This window comes from Taudactylus pleione, unplaced genomic scaffold (assembly GCF_031769625.1).
Source record: "Taudactylus pleione unplaced genomic scaffold, aTauple2 ptg000612l, whole genome shotgun sequence".
Taxonomy (NCBI): Eukaryota; Metazoa; Chordata; class Amphibia; order Anura; family Myobatrachidae; genus Taudactylus; species Taudactylus pleione.
Genome location: NW_028285014.1, coordinates 1,702,852 through 1,724,859, shown reverse-complemented (window position 1 = coordinate 1,724,859; position 22,008 = coordinate 1,702,852). Strand labels below are relative to the sequence as shown.

Below are 22,008 nucleotides of genomic sequence, written 5' to 3'. Positions count from 1 at the left end.
GATAAATAGAAAAGCCTCCCATCCGATGTTGTTGAAGCTAAATGGTGAAACAATTTAAACACGCTTGGGATAGGCATAAGAATATCCTTAAGAGAAATGTAAGGAGCAAATAGGATTGAAGTTGCCTAAAGGATACATGAAAAGGAGCAGACTACGTGGGCCAAGTGGTTCTTATCTGCCATCAAATTCTGTTTCTATGTAAAACATTATTTCAACAGTCAATTTCTACATGAACTGAACTTTAGAATTTTAAAACTAATCATAGTGTCTTTATCATTTAAGAATAATTTAATTAATTTAAGTCTAATGTAATTTGATCTTGATTGGAATGTAGATGGGAAAATCGATCAATTCTTAGGTCTTTAACAGTTTCTATGCCCTTTAATTCATTCAATCATTGTGCTTCATATTGCTTAGAAATAAATGGGATCAAGATATCAATGTCTGGGAGAGGAAAGATTGATAGACTGTGGATGTCCTGAGCATACTTCTCAATGTCGGTCATTTTGAGTGTAAAACATAACCAAAGAGCAAGAAAATATTGTCAGAAGTGGGATTTGAACCCACGCCTCTTTACAGAGACCAGAATTCCCATTAACTGGAAGAGTAGAATCTTGAGTCTGGTGTCTTAGACCGCTCGGCCATCCTGACAAGCACATCAGTATGTCTAAACCTGCTTCCTGTTAGGGTTTATCATTTTACTATTTATATTTTTGATTGTGATTTTGACAAATAATTTGGCCTTGTTGAAAATGGGGTCATTAAATCAAGATCTTAGATTAATGCATTTCTTCTAAAAGCTGTTTCTTAAATAACATTATTTAGGAAAAATGGCTCAAGCTAAAGTGTTATCCTTCAAAATTACTGTTGCCACCCTTTACTAAGGTCTTCATCCTAGCAGAACAGATTAGTTTGTCTTAGAAGTAAATTGTATATCACGTTATATGTAAAGTCTAAGAGCCTTAAAATACTTTCAATGCCAATTATTCTTGTGTTTTATGTTTAGATTACTGAATACTAAAAGAATGTTGTGCAAACAATACTTATTCTTCAAAGGAAGAGATGTACAAGAACACGAGGACATGCACTGAAACTGGAGGGAGGTAGACTTAGAGGAAATTTGAAGAAAAATTACTTCACAGAAAGGGTAGTTGATAAATAGAAAAGCCTCCCATCCGATGTTGTTGAAGCTAAATGGTGAAACAATTTAAACACGCTTGGGATAGGCATAAGAATATCCTTAAGAGAAATGTAAGGAGCAAATAGGATTGAAGTTGCCTAAAGGATACATGAAAAGGAGCAGACTACGTGGGCCAAGTGGTTCTTATCTGCCATCAAATTCTGTTTCTATGTAAAACATTATTTCAACAGTCAATTTCTACATGAACTGAACTTTAGAATTTTAAAACTAATCATAGTGTCTTTATCATTTAAGAATAATTTAATTAATTTAAGTCTAATGTAATTTGATCTTGATTGGAATGTAGATGGGAAAATGGATCAATTCTTAGGTCTTTAACAGTTTCTATGCCCTTTAATTCATTCAATCATTGTGCTTCATATTGCTTAGAAATAAATGGGATCAAGATATCAATGTCTGGGAGAGGAAAGATTGATAGACTGTGGATGTCCTGAGCATACTTCTCAATGTCGGTCATTTTGAGTGTAAAACATAACCAAAGAGCAAGAAAATATTGTCAGAAGTGGGATTTGAACCCACGCCTCTTTACAGAGACCAGAATTCCCATTAACTGGAAGAGTAGAATCTTGAGTCTGGTGTCTTAGACCGCTCGGCCATCCTGACAAGCACATCAGTATGTCTAAACCTGCTTCCTGTTAGGGTTTATCATTTTACTATTTATATTTTTGATTGTGATTTTGACAAATAATTTGGCCTTGTTGAAACTGGGGTCATTAAATCAAGATCTTAGATTAATGCATTTCCTCTAAAAGCTGTTTCTTAAATAACATTATTTAGGAAAAATGGCTCAAGCTAAAGTGTTATCCTTCAAAATTACTGTTGCCACCCTTTACTAAGGTCTTCATCCTAGCAGAACCGATTAGTTTGTCTTAGAAGTAAATTGTATATCACGTTATATGTAAAGTCTAAGAGCCTTAAAATACTTTCGATGCCAATTATTCTTGTGTTTTATGTTTAGATTACTGAATACTAAAAGAATGTTGTGCAAACAATACTTATTCTTCAAAGGAAGAGATGTACAAGAACACGAGGACATGCACTGAAACTGGAGGGAGGTAGACTTAGAGGAAATTTGATGAAAAAATACTTCACAGAAAGGGTAGTTGATAAATAGAAAAGCCTCCCATCCGATGTTGTTGAAGCTAAACTGTGAAACAATTTAAATACGCTTGGGATAGGCATAATAATATCCTTAAAAGAAATGTAAGGAGCAAATAGGATTGAAGTTGCCTAAAGGATACATGAAAAGGAGCAGACTACGTGGGCCAAGTGGTTCTTATCTGCCATCAAATTCTGTTTCTATGTAAAACATTATTTCAACAGTCAATTTCTACATGAACTGAACTTTAGAATTTTAAAACTAATCATAGTGTCTTTATCATTTAAGAATAATTTAATTAATTTAAGTCTAATGTAATTTGATCTTGATTGGAATGTAGATGGGAAAATCGATCAATTCTTAGGTCTTTAAAAGTTTCTATGCCCTTTAATTCATTCAATCATTGTGCTTCATATTGCTTAGAAATAAATGGGATCAAGATATCAATGTCTGGGAGAGGAAAGATTGAAAGACTGTGGATGTCCTGAGCATACTTCTCAATGTCAGTCATTTTGAGTGTAAAACATAACCAAAGAGCAAAAATATATTGTCGGAAGTGGGATTTGCACCTACGCCTCTTTACAGAGACCAGAATTCCCATTAACTGGAAGAGTAGAATCTTGAGTCTGGTGTCTTAGACCGCTCGGCCATCCTGACAAGCACATCAGTATGTCCAAATCTGCTTCCTGTTAGGGTTTATCATTTTACTATTTATATTTTTGATTGTGATTTTGACAAATAATTTGGCCTTGTTGAAAAAGGGGTCATTAAATCAAGATCTTAGATTAATGCATTTCCTCTAAAAGCTGTTTCTTAAATAACATTATTTAGGAAAAATGGCTCAAGCTAAAGTGTTATCCTTCAAAATTACTGTTGCCACCCTTTACTAAGGTCTTCATCCTAGCAGAACAGATTAGTTTGTCTTAGAAGTAAATTGTATATCACGTTATATGTAAAGTCTAAGAGCCTTAAAATACTTTCGATGCCAATTATTCTTGTGTTTTATGTTTAGATTACTGAATACTAAAAGAATGTTGTGCAAACAATACTTATTCTTCAAAGGAAGAGATGTACAAGAACACGAGGACATGCACTGAAACTGGAGGGAGGTAGACTTAGAGGAAATTTGAAGAAAAATTACTTCACAGAAAGGGTAGTTGATAAATAGAAAAGCCTCCCATCCAATGTTGTTGAAGCTAAACGGTGAAATAATTTAAACATGCTTTGGATAGGCATAAGAATATCCTTAAGAGAAATGTAAGGAGCAAATAGGATTGAAGTTGCCTAAAGGATACATGAAAAGGAGCAGACTACGTGGGCCAAGTGGTTCTTATCTGCCATCAAATTCTGTTTCTATGTAAAACATTATTTCAACAGTCAATTTCTACATGAACTGAACTTTAGAATTTTAAAACTAATCATAGTGTCTTTATCATTTAAGAATAATTTAATTAATTTAAGACTAATGTAATTTGATCTTGATTGGAATGTAGATGGGAAAATCGATCAATTCTTAGGTCTTTAACAGTTTCTATGCCCTTTAATTCATTCAATCATTGTGCTTCATATTGCTTAGAAATAAATGGGATCAAGATATCAATGTCTGGGAGAGGAAAGATTGATAGACTGTGGATGTCCTGAGCATACTTCTCAATGTCGGTCATTTTGAGTGTAAAACATAACCAAAGAGCAAGAAAATATTGTCAGAAGTGGGATTTGAACCCACGCCTCTTTACAGAGACCAGAATTCCCATTAACTGGAAGAGTAGAATCTTGAGTCTGGTGTCTTAGACCGCTCGGCCATCCTGACAAGCACATCAGTATGTCTAAACCTGCTTCCTGTTAGGGTTTATCATTTTACTATTTATATTTTTGATTGTGATTTTGACAAATAATTTGGCCTTGTTGAAAATGGGGTCATTAAATCAAGATCTTAGATTAATGCATTTCTTCTAAAAGCTGTTTCTTAAATAACATTATTTAGGAAAAATGGCTCAAGCTAAAGTGTTATCCTTCAAAATTACTGTTGCCACCCTTTACTAAGGTCTTCATCCTAGCAGAACAGATTAGTTTGTCTTAGAAGTAAATTGTATATCACGTTATATGTAAAGTCTAAGAGCCTTAAAATACTTTCAATGCCAATTATTCTTGTGTTTTATGTTTAGATTACTGAATACTAAAAGAATGTTGTGCAAACAATACTTATTCTTCAAAGGAAGAGATGTACAAGAACACGAGGACATGCACTGAAACTGGAGGGAGGTAGACTTAGAGGAAATTTGAAGAAAAATTACTTCACAGAAAGGGTAGTTGATAAATAGAAAAGCCTCCCATCCGATGTTGTTGAAGCTAAATGGTGAAACAATTTAAACACGCTTGGGATAGGCATAAGAATATCCTTAAGAGAAATGTAAGGAGCAAATAGGATTGAAGTTGCCTAAAGGATACATGAAAAGGAGCAGACTACGTGGGCCAAGTGGTTCTTATCTGCCATCAAATTCTGTTTCTATGTAAAACATTATTTCAACAGTCAATTTCTACATGAACTGAACTTTAGAATTTTAAAACTAATCATAGTGTCTTTATCATTTAAGAATAATTTAATTAATTTAAGTCTAATGTAATTTGATCTTGATTGGAATGTAGATGGGAAAATCGATCAATTCTTAGGTCTTTAACAGTTTCTATGCCCTTTAATTCATTCAATCATTGTGCTTCATATTGCTTAGAAATAAATGGGATCAAGATATCAATGTCTGGGAGAGGAAAGATTGATAGACTGTGGATGTCCTGAGCATACTTCTCAATGTCGGTCATTTTGAGTGTAAAACATAACCAAAGAGCAAGAAAATATTGTCAGAAGTGGGATTTGAACCCACGCCTCTTTACAGAGACCAGAATTCCCATTAACTGGAAGAGTAGAATCTTGAGTCTGGTGTCTTAGACCGCTCGGCCATCCTGACAAGCACATCAGTATGTCTAAACCTGCTTCCTGTTAGGGTTTATCATTTTACTATTTATATTTTTGATTGTGATTTTGACAAATAATTTGGCCTTGTTGAAAATGGGGTCATTAAATCAAGATCTTAGATTAATGCATTTCTTCTAAAAGCTGTTTCTTAAATAACATTATTTAGGAAAAATGGCTCAAGCTAAAGTGTTATCCTTCAAAATTACTGTTGCCACCCTTTACTAAGGTCTTCATCCTAGCAGAACAGATTAGTTTGTCTTAGAAGTAAATTGTATATCACGTTATATGTAAAGTCTAAGAGCCTTAAAATACTTTCAATGCCAATTATTCTTGTGTTTTATGTTTAGATTACTGAATACTAAAAGAATGTTGTGCAAACAATACTTATTCTTCAAAGGAAGAGATGTACAAGAACACGAGGACATGCACTGAAACTGGAGGGAGGTAGACTTAGAGGAAATTTGAAGAAAAATTACTTCACAGAAAGGGTAGTTGATAAATAGAAAAGCCTCCCATCCGATGTTGTTGAAGCTAAATGGTGAAACAATTTAAACACGCTTGGGATAGGCATAAGAATATCCTTAAGAGAAATGTAAGGAGCAAATAGGATTGAAGTTGCCTAAAGGATACATGAAAAGGAGCAGACTACGTGGGCCAAGTGGTTCTTATCTGCCATCAAATTCTGTTTCTATGTAAAACATTATTTCAACAGTCAATTTCTACATGAACTGAACTTTAGAATTTTAAAACTAATCATAGTGTCTTTATCATTTAAGAATAATTTAATTAATTTAAGTCTAATGTAATTTGATCTTGATTGGAATGTAGATGGGAAAATGGATCAATTCTTAGGTCTTTAACAGTTTCTATGCCCTTTAATTCATTCAATCATTGTGCTTCATATTGCTTAGAAATAAATGGGATCAAGATATCAATGTCTGGGAGAGGAAAGATTGATAGACTGTGGATGTCCTGAGCATACTTCTCAATGTCGGTCATTTTGAGTGTAAAACATAACCAAAGAGCAAGAAAATATTGTCAGAAGTGGGATTTGAACCCACGCCTCTTTACAGAGACCAGAATTCCCATTAACTGGAAGAGTAGAATCTTGAGTCTGGTGTCTTAGACCGCTCGGCCATCCTGACAAGCACATCAGTATTTCTAAACCTGCTTCCTGTTAGGGTTTATCATTTTACTATTTATATTTTTGATTGTGATTTTGACAAATAATTTGGCCTTGTTGAAACTGGGGTCATTAAATCAAGATCTTAGATTAATGCATTTCCTCTAAAAGCTGTTTCTTAAATAACATTATTTAGGAAAAATGGCTCAAGCTAAAGTGTTATCCTTCAAAATTACTGTTGCCACCCTTTACTAAGGTCTTCATCCTAGCAGAACCGATTAGTTTGTCTTAGAAGTAAATTGTATATCACGTTATATGTAAAGTCTAAGAGCCTTAAAATACTTTCGATGCCAATTATTCTTGTGTTTTATGTTTAGATTACTGAATACTAAAAGAATGTTGTGCAAACAATACTTATTCTTCAAAGGAAGAGATGTACAAGAACACGAGGACATGCACTGAAACTGGAGGGAGGTAGACTTAGAGGAAATTTGATGAAAAAATACTTCACAGAAAGGGTAGTTGATAAATAGAAAAGCCTCCCATCCGATGTTGTTGAAGCTAAACGGTGAAACAATTTAAATACGCTTGGGATAGGCATAATAATATCCTTAAAAGAAATGTAAGGAGCAAATAGGATTGAAGTTGCCTAAAGGATACATGAAAAGGAGCAGACTACGTGGGCCAAGTGGTTCTTATCTGCCATCAAATTCTGTTTCTATGTAAAACATTATTTCAACAGTCAATTTCTACATGAACTGAACTTTAGAATTTTAAAACTAATCATAGTGTCTTTATCATTTAAGAATAATTTAATTAATTTAAGTCTAATGTAATTTGATCTTGATTGAAATGTAGATGGGAAAATCGATCAATTCTTAGGTCTTTAACAGTTTCTATGCCCTTTAATTCATTCAATCATTGTGCTTCATATTGCTTAGAAATAAATGGGATCAAGATATCAATGTCTGGGAGAGGAAAGATTGATAGACTGTGGATGTCCTGAGCATACTTCTCAATGTCGGTCATTTTGAGTGTAAAACATAACCAAAGAGCAAGAAAATATTGTCAGAAGTGGGATTTGAACCCACGCCTCTTTACAGAGACCAGAATTCCCATTAACTGGAAGAGTAGAATCTTGAGTCTAGCGCCTTAGACCGCTCGGCCATCCTGACATGCACATCAGTATGTCCAAACCTGCTTCCTGTTAGGGTTTATCATTTTACTATTTATATTTTTGATTGTGATTTTGACAAATAATTTGGCCTTGTTGAAACTGGGGTCATTAAATCAAGATCTTAGATTAATGCATTTCCTCTAAAAGCTGTTTCTTAAATAACATTATTTAGGAAAAATGGCTCAAGCTAAAGTGTTATCCTTCAAAATTACTGTTGCCACCCTTTACTAAGGTCTTCATCCTAGCAGAACAGATTAGTTTGTCTTAGAAGTAAATTGTATATCACGTTATATGTAAAGTCTAAGAGCCTTAAAATACTTTCGATGCCAATTATTCTTGTGTTTTATGTTTAGATTACTGAATACTAAAAGAATGTTGTGCAAACAATACTTATTCTTCAAAGGAAGAGATGTACAAGAACACGAGGACATGCACTGAAACTGGAGGGAGGTAGACTTAGAGGAAATTTGAAGAAAAATTACTTCACAGAAAGGGTAGTTGATAAATAGAAAAGCCTCCCATCCAATGTTGTTGAAGCTAAATGGTGAAACAATTTAAACACGCTTGGGATCGGCATAAGAATATCCATAAGAGAAATGTAAGGAGCAAATAGGATTGAAGTTGCCTAAAGGATACATGAAAAGGAGCAGACTACGTGGGCCAAGTGGTTCTTATCTGCCATCAAATTCTGTTTCTATGTAAAACATTATTTCAACAGTCAATTTCTACATGAACTGAACTTTAGAATTTTAAAACTAATCATAGTGTCTTTATCATTTAAGAATAATTTAATTAATTTAAGACTAATGTAATTTGATCTTGATTGGAATGTAGATGGGAAAATCGATCAATTCTTAGGTCTTTAACAGTTTCTATGCCCTTTAATTCATTCAATCATTGTGCTTCATATTGCTTAGAAATAAATGGGATCAAGATATCAATGTCTGGGAGAGGAAAGATTGATAGACTGTGGATGTCCTGAGCATACTTCTCAATGTCGGTCATTTTGAGTGTAAAACATAACCAAAGAGCAAGAAAATATTGTCAGAAGTGGGATTTGAACCCACGCCTCTTTACAGAGACCAGAATTCCCATTAACTGGAAGAGTAGAATCTTGAGTCTGGTGTCTTAGACCGCTCGGCCATCCTGACAAGCACATCAGTATGTCTAAACCTGCTTCCTGTTAGGGTTTATCATTTTACTATTTATATTTTTGATTGTGATTTTGACAAATAATTTGGCCTTGTTGAAAATGGGGTCATTAAATCAAGATCTTAGATTAATGCATTTCTTCTAAAAGCTGTTTCTTAAATAACATTATTTAGGAAAAATGGCTCAAGCTAAAGTGTTATCCTTCAAAATTACTGTTGCCACCCTTTACTAAGGTCTTCATCCTAGCAGAACAGATTAGTTTGTCTTAGAAGTAAATTGTATATCACGTTATATGTAAAGTCTAAGAGCCTTAAAATACTTTCAATGCCAATTATTCTTGTGTTTTATGTTTAGATTACTGAATACTAAAAGAATGTTGTGCAAACAATACTTATTCTTCAAAGGAAGAGATGTACAAGAACACGAGGACATGCACTGAAACTGGAGGGAGGTAGACTTAGAGGAAATTTGAAGAAAAATTACTTCACAGAAAGGGTAGTTGATAAATAGAAAAGCCTCCCATCCGATGTTGTTGAAGCTAAATGGTGAAACAATTTAAACACGCTTGGGATAGGCATAAGAATATCCTTAAGAGAAATGTAAGGAGCAAATAGGATTGAAGTTGCCTAAAGGATACATGAAAAGGAGCAGACTACGTGGGCCAAGTGGTTCTTATCTGCCATCAAATTCTGTTTCTATGTAAAACATTATTTCAACAGTCAATTTCTACATGAACTGAACTTTAGAATTTTAAAACTAATCATAGTGTCTTTATCATTTAAGAATAATTTAATTAATTTAAGTCTAATGTAATTTGATCTTGATTGGAATGTAGATGGGAAAATCGATCAATTCTTAGGTCTTTAACAGTTTCTATGCCCTTTAATTCATTCAATCATTGTGCTTCATATTGCTTAGAAATAAATGGGATCAAGATATCAATGTCTGGGAGAGGAAAGATTGATAGACTGTGGATGTCCTGAGCATACTTCTCAATGTCGGTCATTTTGAGTGTAAAACATAACCAAAGAGCAAGAAAATATTGTCAGAAGTGGGATTTGAACCCACGCCTCTTTACAGAGACCAGAATTCCCATTAACTGGAAGAGTAGAATCTTGAGTCTGGTGTCTTAGACCGCTCGGCCATCCTGACAAGCACATCAGTATTTCTAAACCTGCTTCCTGTTAGGGTTTATCATTTTACTATTTATATTTTTGATTGTGATTTTGACAAATAATTTGGCCTTGTTGAAACTGGGGTCATTAAATCAAGATCTTAGATTAATGCATTTCCTCTAAAAGCTGTTTCTTAAATAACATTATTTAGGAAAAATGGCTCAAGCTAAAGTGTTATCCTTCAAAATTACTGTTGCCACCCTTTACTAAGGTCTTCATCCTAGCAGAACCGATTAGTTTGTCTTAGAAGTAAATTGTATATCACGTTATATGTAAAGTCTAAGAGCCTTAAAATACTTTCGATGCCAATTATTCTTGTGTTTTATGTTTAGATTACTGAATACTAAAAGAATGTTGTGCAAACAATACTTATTCTTCAAAGGAAGAGATGTACAAGAACACGAGGACATGCACTGAAACTGGAGGGAGGTAGACTTAGAGGAAATTTGATGAAAAAATACTTCACAGAAAGGGTAGTTGATAAATAGAAAAGCCTCCCATCCGATGTTGTTGAAGCTAAACGGTGAAACAATTTAAATACGCTTGGGATAGGCATAATAATATCCTTAAAAGAAATGTAAGGAGCAAATAGGATTGAAGTTGCCTAAAGGATACATGAAAAGGAGCAGACTACGTGGGCCAAGTGGTTCTTATCTGCCATCAAATTCTGTTTCTATGTAAAACATTATTTCAACAGTCAATTTCTACATGAACTGAACTTTAGAATTTTAAAACTAATCATAGTGTCTTTATCATTTAAGAATAATTTAATTAATTTAAGTCTAATGTAATTTGATCTTGATTGAAATGTAGATGGGAAAATCGATCAATTCTTAGGTCTTTAACAGTTTCTATGCCCTTTAATTCATTCAATCATTGTGCTTCATATTGCTTAGAAATAAATGGGATCAAGATATCAATGTCTGGGAGAGGAAAGATTGATAGACTGTGGATGTCCTGAGCATACTTCTCAATGTCGGTCATTTTGAGTGTAAAACATAACCAAAGAGCAAGAAAATATTGTCAGAAGTGGGATTTGAACCCACGCCTCTTTACAGAGACCAGAATTCCCATTAACTGGAAGAGTAGAATCTTGAGTCTAGCGCCTTAGACCGCTCGGCCATCCTGACATGCACATCAGTATGTCCAAACCTGCTTCCTGTTAGGGTTTATCATTTTACTATTTATATTTTTGATTGTGATTTTGACAAATAATTTGGCCTTGTTGAAACTGGGGTCATTAAATCAAGATCTTAGATTAATGCATTTCCTCTAAAAGCTGTTTCTTAAATAACATTATTTAGGAAAAATGGCTCAAGCTAAAGTGTTATCCTTCAAAATTACTGTTGCCACCCTTTACTAAGGTCTTCATCCTAGCAGAACAGATTAGTTTGTCTTAGAAGTAAATTGTATATCACGTTATATGTAAAGTCTAAGAGCCTTAAAATACTTTCGATGCCAATTATTCTTGTGTTTTATGTTTAGATTACTGAATACTAAAAGAATGTTGTGCAAACAATACTTATTCTTCAAAGGAAGAGATGTACAAGAACACGAGGACATGCACTGAAACTGGAGGGAGGTAGACTTAGAGGAAATTTGAAGAAAAATTACTTCACAGAAAGGGTAGTTGATAAATAGAAAAGCCTCCCATCCAATGTTGTTGAAGCTAAATGGTGAAACAATTTAAACACGCTTGGGATCGGCATAAGAATATCCATAAGAGAAATGTAAGGAGCAAATAGGATTGAAGTTGCCTAAAGGATACATGAAAAGGAGCAGACTACGTGGGCCAAGTGGTTCTTATCTGCCATCAAATTCTGTTTCTATGTAAAACATTATTTCAACAGTCAATTTCTACATGAACTGAACTTTAGAATTTTAAAACTAATCATAGTGTCTTTATCATTTAAGAATAATTTAATTAATTTAAGACTAATGTAATTTGATCTTGATTGGAATGTAGATGGGAAAATCGATCAATTCTTAGGTCTTTAACAGTTTCTATGCCCTTTAATTCATTCAATCATTGTGCTTCATATTGCTTAGAAATAAATGGGATCAAGATATCAATGTCTGGGAGAGGAAAGATTGATAGACTGTGGATGTCCTGAGCATACTTCTCAATGTCGGTCATTTTGAGTGTAAAACATAACCAAAGAGCAAGAAAATATTGTCAGAAGTGGGATTTGAACCCACGCCTCTTTACAGAGACCAGAATTCCCATTAACTGGAAGAGTAGAATCTTGAGTCTGGTGTCTTAGACCGCTCGGCCATCCTGACAAGCACATCAGTATGTCTAAACCTGCTTCCTGTTAGGGTTTATCATTTTACTATTTATATTTTTGATTGTGATTTTGACAAATAATTTGGCCTTGTTGAAAATGGGGTCATTAAATCAAGATCTTAGATTAATGCATTTCTTCTAAAAGCTGTTTCTTAAATAACATTATTTAGGAAAAATGGCTCAAGCTAAAGTGTTATCCTTCAAAATTACTGTTGCCACCCTTTACTAAGGTCTTCATCCTAGCAGAACAGATTAGTTTGTCTTAGAAGTAAATTGTATATCACGTTATATGTAAAGTCTAAGAGCCTTAAAATACTTTCAATGCCAATTATTCTTGTGTTTTATGTTTAGATTACTGAATACTAAAAGAATGTTGTGCAAACAATACTTATTCTTCAAAGGAAGAGATGTACAAGAACACGAGGACATGCACTGAAACTGGAGGGAGGTAGACTTAGAGGAAATTTGAAGAAAAATTACTTCACAGAAAGGGTAGTTGATAAATAGAAAAGCCTCCCATCCGATGTTGTTGAAGCTAAATGGTGAAACAATTTAAACACGCTTGGGATAGGCATAAGAATATCCTTAAGAGAAATGTAAGGAGCAAATAGGATTGAAGTTGCCTAAAGGATACATGAAAAGGAGCAGACTACGTGGGCCAAGTGGTTCTTATCTGCCATCAAATTCTGTTTCTATGTAAAACATTATTTCAACAGTCAATTTCTACATGAACTGAACTTTAGAATTTTAAAACTAATCATAGTGTCTTTATCATTTAAGAATAATTTAATTAATTTAAGTCTAATGTAATTTGATCTTGATTGGAATGTAGATGGGAAAATCGATCAATTCTTAGGTCTTTAACAGTTTCTATGCCCTTTAATTCATTCAATCATTGTGCTTCATATTGCTTAGAAATAAATGGGATCAAGATATCAATGTCTGGGAGAGGAAAGATTGATAGACTGTGGATGTCCTGAGCATACTTCTCAATGTCGGTCATTTTGAGTGTAAAACATAACCAAAGAGCAAGAAAATATTGTCAGAAGTGGGATTTGAACCCACGCCTCTTTACAGAGACCAGAATTCCCATTAACTGGAAGAGTAGAATCTTGAGTCTGGTGTCTTAGACCGCTCGGCCATCCTGACAAGCACATCAGTATGTCTAAACCTGCTTCCTGTTAGGGTTTATCATTTTACTATTTATATTTTTGATTGTGATTTTGACAAATAATTTGGCCTTGTTGAAAATGGGGTCATTAAATCAAGATCTTAGATTAATGCATTTCTTCTAAAAGCTGTTTCTTAAATAACATTATTTAGGAAAAATGGCTCAAGCTAAAGTGTTATCCTTCAAAATTACTGTTGCCACCCTTTACTAAGGTCTTCATCCTAGCAGAACAGATTAGTTTGTCTTAGAAGTAAATTGTATATCACGTTATATGTAAAGTCTAAGAGCCTTAAAATACTTTCAATGCCAATTATTCTTGTGTTTTATGTTTAGATTACTGAATACTAAAAGAATGTTGTGCAAACAATACTTATTCTTCAAAGGAAGAGATGTACAAGAACACGAGGACATGCACTGAAACTGGAGGGAGGTAGACTTAGAGGAAATTTGAAGAAAAATTACTTCACAGAAAGGGTAGTTGATAAATAGAAAAGCCTCCCATCCGATGTTGTTGAAGCTAAATGGTGAAACAATTTAAACACGCTTGGGATAGGCATAAGAATATCCTTAAGAGAAATGTAAGGAGCAAATAGGATTGAAGTTGCCTAAAGGATACATGAAAAGGAGCAGACTACGTGGGCCAAGTGGTTCTTATCTGCCATCAAATTCTGTTTCTATGTAAAACATTATTTCAACAGTCAATTTCTACATGAACTGAACTTTAGAATTTTAAAACTAATCATAGTGTCTTTATCATTTAAGAATAATTTAATTAATTTAAGTCTAATGTAATTTGATCTTGATTGGAATGTAGATGGGAAAATGGATCAATTCTTAGGTCTTTAACAGTTTCTATGCCCTTTAATTCATTCAATCATTGTGCTTCATATTGCTTAGAAATAAATGGGATCAAGATATCAATGTCTGGGAGAGGAAAGATTGATAGACTGTGGATGTCCTGAGCATACTTCTCAATGTCGGTCATTTTGAGTGTAAAACATAACCAAAGAGCAAGAAAATATTGTCAGAAGTGGGATTTGAACCCACGCCTCTTTACAGAGACCAGAATTCCCATTAACTGGAAGAGTAGAATCTTGAGTCTGGTGTCTTAGACCGCTCGGCCATCCTGACAAGCACATCAGTATTTCTAAACCTGCTTCCTGTTAGGGTTTATCATTTTACTATTTATATTTTTGATTGTGATTTTGACAAATAATTTGGCCTTGTTGAAACTGGGGTCATTAAATCAAGATCTTAGATTAATGCATTTCCTCTAAAAGCTGTTTCTTAAATAACATTATTTAGGAAAAATGGCTCAAGCTAAAGTGTTATCCTTCAAAATTACTGTTGCCACCCTTTACTAAGGTCTTCATCCTAGCAGAACCGATTAGTTTGTCTTAGAAGTAAATTGTATATCACGTTATATGTAAAGTCTAAGAGCCTTAAAATACTTTCGATGCCAATTATTCTTGTGTTTTATGTTTAGATTACTGAATACTAAAAGAATGTTGTGCAAACAATACTTATTCTTCAAAGGAAGAGATGTACAAGAACACGAGGACATGCACTGAAACTGGAGGGAGGTAGACTTAGAGGAAATTTGATGAAAAAATACTTCACAGAAAGGGTAGTTGATAAATAGAAAAGCCTCCCATCCGATGTTGTTGAAGCTAAACGGTGAAACAATTTAAATACGCTTGGGATAGGCATAATAATATCCTTAAAAGAAATGTAAGGAGCAAATAGGATTGAAGTTGCCTAAAGGATACATGAAAAGGAGCAGACTACGTGGGCCAAGTGGTTCTTATCTGCCATCAAATTCTGTTTCTATGTAAAACATTATTTCAACAGTCAATTTCTACATGAACTGAACTTTAGAATTTTAAAACTAATCATAGTGTCTTTATCATTTAAGAATAATTTAATTAATTTAAGTCTAATGTAATTTGATCTTGATTGAAATGTAGATGGGAAAATCGATCAATTCTTAGGTCTTTAACAGTTTCTATGCCCTTTAATTCATTCAATCATTGTGCTTCATATTGCTTAGAAATAAATGGGATCAAGATATCAATGTCTGGGAGAGGAAAGATTGATAGACTGTGGATGTCCTGAGCATACTTCTCAATGTCGGTCATTTTGAGTGTAAAACATAACCAAAGAGCAAGAAAATATTGTCAGAAGTGGGATTTGAACCCACGCCTCTTTACAGAGACCAGAATTCCCATTAACTGGAAGAGTAGAATCTTGAGTCTAGCGCCTTAGACCGCTCGGCCATCCTGACATGCACATCAGTATGTCCAAACCTGCTTCCTGTTAGGGTTTATCATTTTACTATTTATATTTTTGATTGTGATTTTGACAAATAATTTGGCCTTGTTGAAACTGGGGTCATTAAATCAAGATCTTAGATTAATGCATTTCCTCTAAAAGCTGTTTCTTAAATAACATTATTTAGGAAAAATGGCTCAAGCTAAAGTGTTATCCTTCAAAATTACTGTTGCCACCCTTTACTAAGGTCTTCATCCTAGCAGAACAGATTAGTTTGTCTTAGAAGTAAATTGTATATCACGTTATATGTAAAGTCTAAGAGCCTTAAAATACTTTCGATGCCAATTATTCTTGTGTTTTATGTTTAGATTACTGAATACTAAAAGAATGTTGTGCAAACAATACTTATTCTTCAAAGGAAGAGATGTACAAGAACACGAGGACATGCACTGAAACTGGAGGGAGGTAGACTTAGAGGAAATTTGAAGAAAAATTACTTCACAGAAAGGGTAGTTGATAAATAGAAAAGCCTCCCATCCAATGTTGTTGAAGCTAAACGGTGAAATAAGTTAAACATGCTTTGGATAGGCATAAGAATATCCTTAAGAGAAATGTAAGGAGCAAATAGGATTGAAGTTGCCAAAAGGATACATGAAAAGGAGCAGACTACGTGGGCCAAGTGGTTCTTATCTGCCATCAAATTCTGTTTCTATGTAAAACATTATTTCAACAGTCAATTTCTACATGAACTGAACTTTAGAATTTTAAAACTTATCATAGTGTCTTTATCATTTAAGAATAATTTAATTAATTTAAGTCTAATGTAATTTGATCTTGATTGGAATGTAGATGGGAAAATCGATCAATTCTTAGGTCTTTAACAGTTTCTATGCCCTTTAATTCATTCAATCATTGTGCTTCATATTGCTTAGAAATAAATGGGATCAAGATATCAATGTCTGGGAGAGGAAAGATTGATAGACTGTGGATGTCCTGAGCATACTTCTCAATGTCGGTCATTTTGAGTGTAAAACATAACCAAAGAGCAAGAAAATATTGTCAGAAGTGGGATTTGAACCCACGCCTCTTTACAGAGACCAGAATTCCCATTAACTGGAAGAGTAGAATCTTGAGTCTAGCGCCTTAGACCGCTCGGCCATCCTGACATGCACATCAGTATGTCCAAACCTGCTTCCTGTTAGGGTTTATCATTTTACTATTTATATTTTTGATTGTGATTTTGACAAATAATTTGGCCTTGTTGAAACTGGGGTCATTAAATCAAGATCTTAGATTAATGCATTTCCTCTAAAAGCTGTTTCTTAAATAACATTATTTAGGAAAAATGGCTCAAGCTAAAGTGTTATCCTTCAAAATTACTGTTGCCACCCTTTACTAAGGTCTTCATCCTAGCAGAACAGATTAGTTTGTCTTAGAAGTAAATTGTATATCACGTTATATGTAAAGTCTAAGAGCCTTAAAATACTTTCGATGCCAATTATTCTTGTGTTTTATGTTTAGATTACTGAATACTAAAAGAATGTTGTGCAAACAATACTTATTCTTCAAAGGAAGAGATGTACAAGAACACGAGGACATGCACTGAAACTGGAGGGAGGTAGACTTAGAGGAAATTTGAAGAAAAATTACTTCACAGAAAGGGTAGTTGATAAATAGAAAAGCCTCCCATCCAATGTTGTTGAAGCTAAACGGTGAAATAATTTAAACATGCTTTGGATAGGCATAAGAATATCCTTAAGAGAAATGTAAGGAGCAAATAGGATTGAAGTTGCCAAAAGGATACATGAAAAGGAGCAGACTACGTGGGCCAAGTGGTTCTTATCTGCCATCAAATTCTGTTTCTATGTAAAACATTATTTCAACAGTCAATTTCTACATGAACTGAACTTTAGAATTTTAAAACTTATCATAGTGTCTTTATCATTTAAGAATAATTTAATTAATTTAAGTCTAATGTAATTTGATCTTGATTGGAATGTAGATGGGAAAATCGATCAATTCTTAGGTCTTTAACAGTTTCTATGCCCTTTAATTCATTCAATCATTGTGCTTCATATTGCTTAGAAATAAATGGGATCAAGATATCAATGTCTGGGAGAGGAAAGATTGATAGACTGTGGATGTCCTGAGCATACTTCTCAATGTCGGTCATTTTGAGTGTAAAACATAACCAAAGAGCAAGAAAATATTGTCAGAAGTGGGATTTGAACCCACGCCTCTTTACAGAGACCAGAATTCCCATTAACTGGAAGAGTAGAATCTTGAGTCTGGTGTCTTAGACCGCTCAGCCATCCTGACAAGCACATCAGTATGTCTAAACCTGCTTCCTGTTAGGGTTTATCATTTTACTATTTATATTTTTGATTGTGATTTTGACAAATAATTTGGCCTTGTTGAAAAAGGGGTCATTAAATCAAGATCTTAGATTAATGCATTTCCTCTAAAAGCTGTTTCTTAAATAACATTATTTAGGAAAAATGGCTCAAGCTAAAGTGTTATCCTTCAAAATTACTGTTGCCACCCTTTACTAAGGTCTTCATCCTAGCAGAACCGATTAGTTTGTCTTAGAAGTAAATTGTATATCACGTTATATGTAAAGTCTAAGAGCCTTAAAATACTTTCGATGCCAATTATTCTTGTGTTTTATGTTTAGATTACTGAATACTAAAAGAATGTTGTGCAAACAATACTTATTCTTCAAAGGAAGAGATGTACAAGAACACGAGGACATGCACTGAAACTGGAGGGAGGTAGACTTAGAGGAAATTTGAAGAAAAATTACTTCACAGAAAGGGTAGTTTATAAATAGAAAAGCCTCCCATCCGATGTTGTTGAAGCTAAATGGTGAAACAATTTAAACACGCTTGGGATAGGCATAAGAATATCCTTAAGAGAAATGTAAGGAGCAAATAGGATTGAAGTTGCCTAAAGGATACATGAAAAGGAGCAGACTACGTGGGCCAAGTGGTTCTTATCTGCCATCAAATTCTGTTTCTATGTAAAACATTATTTCAACAGTCAATTTCTACATGAACTGAACTTTAGAATTTTAAAACTAATCATAGTGTCTTTATCATTTAAGAATAATTTAATTAATTTAAGTCTAATGTAATTTGATCTTGATTGAAATGTAGATGGGAAAATCGATCAATTCTTAGGTCTTTAACAGTTTCTATGCCCTTTAATTCATTCAATCATTGTGCTTCATATTGCTTAGAAATATATGGGATCAAGATATCAATGTCTGGGAGAGGAAAGATTGATAGACTGTGGATGTCCTGAGCATACTTCTCAATGTCGGTCATTTTGAGTGTAAAACATAACCAAAGAGCAAGAAAATATTGTCAGAAGTGGGATTTGAACCCACGCCTCTTTACAGAGACCAGAATTCCCATTAACTGGAAGAGTAGAATCTTGAGTCTAGCGTCTTAGACCGCTCGGCCATCCTGACATGCACATCAGTATGTCCAAACCTGCTTCCTGTTAGGGTTTATCATTTTACTATTTATATTTTTGATTGTGATTTTGACAAATAATTTGGCCTTGTTGAAACTGGGGTCATTAAATCAAGATCTTAGATTAATGCATTTCCTCTAAAAGCTGTTTCTTAAATAACATTATTTAGGAAAAATGGCTCAAGCTAAAGTGTTATCCTTCAAAATTACTGTTGCCACCCTTTACTAAGGTCTTCATCCTAGCAGAACAGATTAGTTTGTCTTAGAAGTAAATTGTATATCACGTTATATGTAAAGTCTAAGAGCCTTAAAATACTTTCGATGCCAATTATTCTTGTGTTTTATGTTTAGATTACTGAATACTAAAAGAATGTTGTGCAAACAATACTTATTCTTCAAAGGAAGAGATGTACAAGAACACGAGGACATGCACTGAAACTGGAGGGAGGTAGACTTAGAGGAAATTTGAAGAAAAATTACTTCACAGAAAGGGTAGTTGATAAATAGAAAAGCCTCCCATCCAATGTTGTTGAAGCTAAACGGTGAAATAAGTTAAACATGCTTTGGATAGGCATAAGAATATCCTTAAGAGAAATGTAAGGAGCAAATAGGATTGAAGTTGCCAAAAGGATACATGAAAAGGAGCAGACTACGTGGGCCAAGTGGTTCTTATCTGCCATCAAATTCTGTTTCTATGTAAAACATTATTTCAACAGTCAATTTCTACATGAACTGAACTTTAGAATTTTAAAACTTATCATAGTGTCTTTATCATTTAAGAATAATTTAATTAATTTAAGTCTAATGTAATTTGATCTTGATTGGAATGTAGATGGGAAAATCGATCAATTCTTAGGTCTTTAACAGTTTCTATGCCCTTTAATTCATTCAATCATTGTGCTTCATATTGCTTAGAAATAAATGGGATCAAGATATCAATGTCTGGGAGAGGAAAGATTGATAGACTGTGGATGTCCTGAGCATACTTCTCAATGTCGGTCATTTTGAGTGTAAAACATAACCAAAGAGCAAGAAAATATTGTCAGAAGTGGGATTTGAACCCACGCCTCTTTACAGAGACCAGAATTCCCATTAACTGGAAGAGTAGAATCTTGAGTCTAGCGCCTTAGACCGCTCGGCCATCCTGACATGCACATCAGTATGTCCAAACCTGCTTCCTGTTAGGGTTTATCATTTTACTATTTATATTTTTGATTGTGATTTTGACAAATAATTTGGCCTTGTTGAAACTGGGGTCATTAAATCAAGATCTTAGATTAATGCATTTCCTCTAAAAGCTGTTTCTTAAATAACATTATTTAGGAAAAATGGCTCAAGCTAAAGTGTTATCCTTCAAAATTACTGTTGCCACCCTTTACTAAGGTCTTCATCCTAGCAGAACAGATTAGTTTGTCTTAGAAGTAAATTGTATATCACGTTATATGTAAAGTCTAAGAGCCTTAAAATACTTTCGATGCCAATTATTCTTGTGTTTTATGTTTAGATTACTGAATACTAAAAGAATGTTGTGCAAACAATACTTATTCTTCAAAGGAAGAGATGTACAAGAACACGAGGACATGCACTGAAACTGGAGGGAGGTAGACTTAGAGGAAATTTGAAGAAAAATTACTTCACAGAAAGGGTAATTGATAAATAGAAAAGCCTCCCATCCAATGTTGTTGAAGCTAAACGGTGAAATAATTTAAACATGCTTTGGATAGGCATAAGAATATCCTTAAGAGAAATGTAAGGAGCAAATAGGATTGAAGTTGCCAAAAGGATACATGAAAAGGAGCAGACTACGTGGGCCAAGTGGTTCTTATCTGCCATCAAATTCTGTTTCTATGTAAAACATTATTTCAACAGTCAATTTCTACATGAACTGAACTTTAGAATTTTAAAACTTATCATAGTGTCTTTATCATTTAAGAATAATTTAATTAATTTAAGTCTAATGTAATTTGATCTTGATTGGAATGTAGATGGGAAAATCGATCAATTCTTAGGTCTTTAACAGTTTCTATGCCCTTTAATTCATTCAATCATTGTGCTTCATATTGCTTAGAAATAAATGGGATCAAGATATCAATGTCTGGGAGAGGAAAGATTGATAGACTGTGGATGTCCTGAGCATACTTCTCAATGTCGGTCATTTTGAGTGTAAAACATAACCAAAGAGCAAGAAAATATTGTCAGAAGTGGGATTTGAACCCACGCCTCTTTACAGAGACCAGAATTCCCATTAACTGGAAGAGTAGAATCTTGAGTCTGGTGTCTTAGACCGCTCAGCCATCCTGACAAGCACATCAGTATGTCTAAACCTGCTTCCTGTTAGGGTTTATCATTTTACTATTTATATTTTTGATTGTGATTTTGACAAATAATTTGGCCTTGTTGAAAAAGGGGTCATTAAATCAAGATCTTAGATTAATGCATTTCCTCTAAAAGCTGTTTCTTAAATAACATTATTTAGGAAAAATGGCTCAAGCTAAAGTGTTATCCTTCAAAATTACTGTTGCCACCCTTTACTAAGGTCTTCATTCTAGCAGAACCGATTAGTTTGTCTTAGAAGTAAATTGTATATCACGTTATATGTAAAGTCTAAGAGCCTTAAAATACTTTCGATGCCAATTATTCTTGTGTTTTATGTTTAGATTACTGAATACTAAAAGAATGTTGTGCAAACAATACTTATTCTTCAAAGGAAGAGATGTACAAGAACACGAGGACATGCACTGAAACTGGAGGGAGGTAGACTTAGAGGAAATTTGAAGAAAAATTACTTCACAGAAAGGGTAGTTGATAAATAGAAAAGCCTCCCATCCGATGTTGTTGAAGCTAAATGGTGAAACAATTTAAACACGCTTGGGATAGGCATAAGAATATCCTTAAGAGAAATGTA

The 22,008-nt window shown here is 33.9% G+C and overlaps 15 non-coding genes across 15 annotated transcripts; all 15 read right to left on the bottom strand.

Moving 5' to 3' along the window:
- Positions 1 to 542: 542 nt before the first annotated feature.
- On the bottom strand, positions 543 to 651 carry TRNAL-CAA (transfer RNA leucine (anticodon CAA)). Its single transcript has 2 exons — positions 614 to 651; positions 543 to 588 (listed from the first exon to the last, which is right to left on the bottom strand). It is a non-coding gene; the product is annotated as a tRNA-Leu (tRNA).
- A 1,044-nt stretch (positions 652 to 1,695) lies between these two features.
- On the bottom strand, positions 1,696 to 1,804 carry TRNAL-CAA (transfer RNA leucine (anticodon CAA)). The gene is made up of 2 exons: positions 1,767 to 1,804; positions 1,696 to 1,741 (listed from the first exon to the last, which is right to left on the bottom strand). It is a non-coding gene; the product is annotated as a tRNA-Leu (tRNA).
- A 2,197-nt stretch (positions 1,805 to 4,001) lies between these two features.
- TRNAL-CAA (transfer RNA leucine (anticodon CAA)) lies at positions 4,002 to 4,110 on the bottom strand. Its single transcript has 2 exons — positions 4,073 to 4,110; positions 4,002 to 4,047 (listed from the first exon to the last, which is right to left on the bottom strand). It is a non-coding gene; the product is annotated as a tRNA-Leu (tRNA).
- A 1,044-nt stretch (positions 4,111 to 5,154) lies between these two features.
- Positions 5,155 to 5,263, bottom strand: TRNAL-CAA (transfer RNA leucine (anticodon CAA)). The gene is made up of 2 exons: positions 5,226 to 5,263; positions 5,155 to 5,200 (listed from the first exon to the last, which is right to left on the bottom strand). It is a non-coding gene; the product is annotated as a tRNA-Leu (tRNA).
- Positions 5,264 to 6,307: 1,044 nt separating this feature from the next.
- TRNAL-CAA (transfer RNA leucine (anticodon CAA)) lies at positions 6,308 to 6,416 on the bottom strand. The gene is made up of 2 exons: positions 6,379 to 6,416; positions 6,308 to 6,353 (listed from the first exon to the last, which is right to left on the bottom strand). It is a non-coding gene; the product is annotated as a tRNA-Leu (tRNA).
- Positions 6,417 to 7,460: 1,044 nt separating this feature from the next.
- TRNAL-CAA (transfer RNA leucine (anticodon CAA)) lies at positions 7,461 to 7,569 on the bottom strand. Its single transcript has 2 exons — positions 7,532 to 7,569; positions 7,461 to 7,506 (listed from the first exon to the last, which is right to left on the bottom strand). It is a non-coding gene; the product is annotated as a tRNA-Leu (tRNA).
- Positions 7,570 to 8,613: 1,044 nt separating this feature from the next.
- Positions 8,614 to 8,722, bottom strand: TRNAL-CAA (transfer RNA leucine (anticodon CAA)). The gene is made up of 2 exons: positions 8,685 to 8,722; positions 8,614 to 8,659 (listed from the first exon to the last, which is right to left on the bottom strand). It is a non-coding gene; the product is annotated as a tRNA-Leu (tRNA).
- Positions 8,723 to 9,766: 1,044 nt separating this feature from the next.
- TRNAL-CAA (transfer RNA leucine (anticodon CAA)) lies at positions 9,767 to 9,875 on the bottom strand. Its single transcript has 2 exons — positions 9,838 to 9,875; positions 9,767 to 9,812 (listed from the first exon to the last, which is right to left on the bottom strand). It is a non-coding gene; the product is annotated as a tRNA-Leu (tRNA).
- A 1,044-nt stretch (positions 9,876 to 10,919) lies between these two features.
- Positions 10,920 to 11,028, bottom strand: TRNAL-CAA (transfer RNA leucine (anticodon CAA)). The gene is made up of 2 exons: positions 10,991 to 11,028; positions 10,920 to 10,965 (listed from the first exon to the last, which is right to left on the bottom strand). It is a non-coding gene; the product is annotated as a tRNA-Leu (tRNA).
- Positions 11,029 to 12,072: 1,044 nt separating this feature from the next.
- TRNAL-CAA (transfer RNA leucine (anticodon CAA)) lies at positions 12,073 to 12,181 on the bottom strand. Its single transcript has 2 exons — positions 12,144 to 12,181; positions 12,073 to 12,118 (listed from the first exon to the last, which is right to left on the bottom strand). It is a non-coding gene; the product is annotated as a tRNA-Leu (tRNA).
- A 1,044-nt stretch (positions 12,182 to 13,225) lies between these two features.
- On the bottom strand, positions 13,226 to 13,334 carry TRNAL-CAA (transfer RNA leucine (anticodon CAA)). The gene is made up of 2 exons: positions 13,297 to 13,334; positions 13,226 to 13,271 (listed from the first exon to the last, which is right to left on the bottom strand). It is a non-coding gene; the product is annotated as a tRNA-Leu (tRNA).
- Positions 13,335 to 14,378: 1,044 nt separating this feature from the next.
- Positions 14,379 to 14,487, bottom strand: TRNAL-CAA (transfer RNA leucine (anticodon CAA)). The gene is made up of 2 exons: positions 14,450 to 14,487; positions 14,379 to 14,424 (listed from the first exon to the last, which is right to left on the bottom strand). It is a non-coding gene; the product is annotated as a tRNA-Leu (tRNA).
- Positions 14,488 to 15,531: 1,044 nt separating this feature from the next.
- Positions 15,532 to 15,640, bottom strand: TRNAL-CAA (transfer RNA leucine (anticodon CAA)). Its single transcript has 2 exons — positions 15,603 to 15,640; positions 15,532 to 15,577 (listed from the first exon to the last, which is right to left on the bottom strand). It is a non-coding gene; the product is annotated as a tRNA-Leu (tRNA).
- Positions 15,641 to 16,684: 1,044 nt separating this feature from the next.
- TRNAL-CAA (transfer RNA leucine (anticodon CAA)) lies at positions 16,685 to 16,793 on the bottom strand. The gene is made up of 2 exons: positions 16,756 to 16,793; positions 16,685 to 16,730 (listed from the first exon to the last, which is right to left on the bottom strand). It is a non-coding gene; the product is annotated as a tRNA-Leu (tRNA).
- A 3,350-nt stretch (positions 16,794 to 20,143) lies between these two features.
- TRNAL-CAA (transfer RNA leucine (anticodon CAA)) lies at positions 20,144 to 20,252 on the bottom strand. Its single transcript has 2 exons — positions 20,215 to 20,252; positions 20,144 to 20,189 (listed from the first exon to the last, which is right to left on the bottom strand). It is a non-coding gene; the product is annotated as a tRNA-Leu (tRNA).
- Between the last annotated feature and the right edge of the window lie 1,756 nt (positions 20,253 to 22,008).